The following is a 4,546-nucleotide window of genomic DNA, read 5'->3' as shown; positions in this document are numbered from 1 at the left end:
TAATTAATGAAACAGTTAAGAATGCTTTACATCAGGGGGTCCCAACTTGTGTTCTGTGGAACCCTAGGGTTCCACCAATAAAAATTTGAGGTTCCAATAAAATCCACTGAGTCTAGTGATGTATAAATGTGCCAATGCAGATTTGGGATGTGAGGTGTAATTGTTCTAGTCTCAAATTGAGTCTTCGTATCATCATATAAGAACTTGATCCAATATTATACATGTGCTAAAGTTATTTATAGTTTTATAAACAGTGGGGACTGATTTATCGGTAACTGAACAAACTAAAATCATTATATAATGCAGGTTAGGGCAACCCGTGGCCTGTGTCGCATAAAATATGAATAAATATATTAATTTCCCAGTTTAATTAAGGAAGTATGCAGCAAAAATTCAAATGTTATTTTCTACAACTTATGTATGTGAATAGTTTTTCCACAATGAATTTAGTAAAAATTAAAACAAGAAACTGGCTAACAGACACATTGAAACTAATTTAAAAGTAGCAGTGACTAATATTTAACCAAATATTTCCAATATATTACATTTACATCAGTTCCAGAAGCTAAATTAACTATACCTATACTAATTTATAATTATATGTGAATAAATAATTGTGATTTACCAACATTTTTTCCCCCCTTTTCTCTTATATGTGGCCTGTGTCAGTTCAAAAGTTTTCAAATAGGAAAAGGTTGCCCATCCCTGATATAATGTTTGACAAGGTAATCAAAACCATAAAAACAGTAAAACATAAACTAAAGCTAGAAAATCATTTAAAAAATCATAACCTTAAGGAGGATCCAACATATAAATAAAAATACAATACAATTGTTAAATCTGTATACGCATAAGTATACATATATATTTATTAAAGCAAAATGTTCTGCCACCAGTGCACACAAATAACAAATTTAAAAACAAATTTGATTTACAATTTGAAAATTTCAAAACAACTTTAAATGGTTTTTAAAAACATTGTTTTAATTTTCAATTAAGTTGATTTCAATTTTAATTAATTAATTTTGTTTGCAGACACACTAAGGTGACATATATCAACACTTGGCAACTTATTGACTATTTATTCAGTTGGGACGCCTTTTACATTACGCGTTTCGGGCATTGGCCCCTCTTCAGCCAACTAGACATAAAAAATAAAACATGAGAAAATTTGTACAAACATACGCGAGTAGATAAACTGTTTTTTTAAAAAATTTTTTTAAAAACATACCATAAAACACAAACCACTATTGTACATATGTCGTACAGGATGGACAATTTCATATTTCATATACAACTTGGAGAACAAACAAGGTCGACGATAATCATTTTTTGCTACTGGTTTTCGAATATGGTATTCTTATACTTTATGCAAAAAATTCAAATAAGTAAATTTAAAAATTACAACATATTTTAACAATATTTGCTTTACCTGTAGCCAGTATTCGTATATTGCACCTAAACTCATACAATAACTGTTGACACTCTTTTTCCGAACAAGTTTCACTGAGTCATCTTAGTTATATTATTTGGACTTTCAATTCACATAGAACCTATTTAAAGCTATGACATTAGATTGTACAAACCACTAATTAATATTTGTAATACTTACAGTTTATATAAACATCACAATTCGCACATCAATTGGAGAACAAACAGGGTCGTAGATAACAACTTGACTACTGGGCTTTTAAATATGGCTATTCTTATAATTTACACAAAATTCAATTAAATAGATTGACAATTACAACATATCTTAACAATATTTGTTTTTACCTGTGGTTAATATTTGCAACTGAATAAATATTCGCAACTGAATAAATAGTCAATAAGTTGCCAAGTGTTGATATATGTCACCTTAGTGTGTCTGCAAAGAAACAGCTTAATAACAACAACACGGTTTCATCTGAATCAAATCAAAATAATTAATTTTGATTATATTTAATTGTAGTTTTACTTTCAGTTTTGGTTTTGATGTAAAGTAGCCTAGTATTGATAACTTATCTGCAGGGTTCCGACATTTGTTATTGTTATACTACGTTTGCGCACGATCCTCGACTCACTTCAATCTCAATTTACCTACAATCTGGATTGCAACTGTTACCAGTCAAATGTCATATTGTTCGCACAGGCAGTCCGCTTGAGAAGAACCCGGCTATTACACATGATGATAAAACTGACATAACTATGCGGTAAGTCATGAACACGAACAAACAAAATGGAAGTTTTGGTTAGAAATAAATACAGTACTTTTTCTTGCCATATAGCTAATAATAGACAGATGTCATTGTCTCTCCAAATACAATATCTTTTTTATTTCTCTGTTGATAGCCCAACACGTTCTGCAGCCATTTTGTATTTTCTGGCACGCGTGGGATTGTGGGATCTCTTATGACTGGATCTAGTTTCAAAAACTCTCAAGTCGATCGCAATTGAACTTCATTTCAGTCGTGATTGAAACAGTCGAGAGAGGACGCACCAAGGCATAGTCACTGACCTTGGTCACAATCTAGATTGAAATGCTCACTGCAAATGGGGTATTAGGGTTTCAACATTTTTTATTAAGGTGAAAAGGGTTCTGTGATAAAAATTAGTAGAGAACCTCTGTTTTAAGGTTAATATTATATTTTAAATATTGAAAAATTATCAACATTTTATAATACATTTAAATACTTAATATAATTGCATAGAAAAACTGCTTACAACCAAATCAATTCAAAAGCATAAAAATGAAATTAGAAAACAGTAGATTATCATTTTAAGCAACGATAAAATAATCACTGCCCACATTATGCTATATTCAGAATTAGATAACAATTCTGAACTTATTTATACAGGTTTATTATAAAAACTAACTGCAGACCATTAAACAAATTAGTAAAATAAAACTTAGTGAAAGATTAATCTAGTGTTCAAACTATGTTTCTGTTAATTCAGTTTGTCTAATGTTTTTAATGTCATGATAGTGTGTAATGTGTAATGCATTGTTTTGGCAATCCAGTAATAGCATCAATATAGAAAATACTTCTATCATCAAATGGAGAATTAAATATATCAAATTTAAATTTTTTTAAATTCTTGTATATATTTAATAATAAATCATCATCATTAAAATAAAAAATAAAGAAAAAAGAGAAAAATAAAATTTTAAATTTTAAAAATAGAATAAATAAGACTAAAGAATTTTTAGAAAATAATAATCTAATACTAACAAAGGCTGATAAAGCAAAACAAACAATTGTCTTGACCAAACATAATTATAATAATATATTATTAGATATCTTAAAGAATGGAAATTATACATTACTTGTTGATAACCCTGTGAATAGTTTAAAAAAACAAGTTATAAAACTTATAAACAATTTTTCAAAACTTAATTACATAGATAATAACACTACTAAAAATTTTAAATGTTTTGGCAATAGAATTCCGAAAATAAGTTTTAGAGTAAAAACACACAAAAACCCTGTTACTTATCGTCCTTTGATAGATATTCAAAAATATTTGCTATATAACCTTGAAGTAGCAATAAAAAGAGTTAAATAAATTACCTGTCTCTGAGTATAGTATCACAAACACCGACCAATTCTTAAAAAACATGAAAGCTATTGTTATGAAGAAAAAAAAAATCATTTTTTGTTGATTTATATTCTAGTCTTATCAAATACTAAAGGCATTATATACATTTAATTACTAATGTCACCTTAGATATCTGTATAAAATTAGTTTAATAACTGTTTCAGATAATACAATAAAGCCAGAATTACACAGGAACACTATAAACTTTCCAGCTTAAACAAGTTTTCTGTCTTAGGTAGGCTGGAAACTTGTAACCTCTGAATAGCAGACACTATCAGAACTGAGTGGTTTGTCCGGTACTTAGAGATGTCCACTATTAGGAGGTACTTGTTGGCATCCCAATATTGTACCTCCCAATACTGTAATTTAGCATGGTCATCATATAATGAAGAATACAATGGATTATGAAAGCAAGTAATAAAAATCAATATAGTGACTTGTCTGCTTTGTAGTTATTAAGGTGGTGTAATTTTTCAAACATTTTTGCTTTTTTCAAATACTGATTTATTAAAAATTACACTTTAGTAAACATCTTGACTAAAGTGTAAGTTGAACATCTTGTACCACTAAAAATCTCGTTTTTGATAGACCAAAGGCTTTTGCAACATTTCCAACTTTCTTTAGCAGTAATTCTGTTGTGAAAACAAAATTTAATGCATGTTTTTTGTTCAATTACACATAAAATTTTGAAAAATTGCTGGTGCAAAAATTCTTTACACAAAAAACAAGCATTTATTTGGAAACAAAAACAAACTATGACATATGGATTGCTGCTAGATATCAATGAAAGCCATACCAAATGATGAAAAAATTGATGATAGAGTCCTCCTGCATTTGTGCAGTTTAAATAAATCATTTCCAATATTTTTTGGCCATCGTAGTATATCATGTAGAAGTATTTCAAAAATTGGCTTATCCATGCAGGACTACAGAAAAAACATTTCTTGCTGGTGTAGCAAGTTTATTA

At 28.8% G+C, this 4,546-nt stretch overlaps 1 long non-coding RNA gene across 1 annotated transcript; it reads right to left on the bottom strand.

The window, feature by feature from the left end:
• Window positions 1-1,044: 1,044 nt before the first annotated feature.
• LOC111638150 lies at window positions 1,045-3,002 on the bottom strand. The gene is made up of 3 exons (XR_002758802.1): window positions 1,433-3,002; window positions 1,232-1,365; window positions 1,045-1,141 (listed from the first exon to the last, which is right to left on the bottom strand). It is a non-coding gene; the product is annotated as an uncharacterized LOC111638150 (long non-coding RNA).
• Window positions 3,003-4,546: the final 1,544 nt, after the last annotated feature.

This window comes from Centruroides sculpturatus, unplaced genomic scaffold (genome assembly GCF_000671375.1).
Source record: "Centruroides sculpturatus isolate CEXI.00-Female unplaced genomic scaffold, Cexi_2.0 scaffold1164, whole genome shotgun sequence".
Taxonomy (NCBI): Eukaryota; Metazoa; Arthropoda; class Arachnida; order Scorpiones; family Buthidae; genus Centruroides; species Centruroides sculpturatus.
The sequence above is the reverse complement of the archived record's forward strand: the minus strand, read 5'-3'. Positions and strand labels throughout refer to the sequence as shown.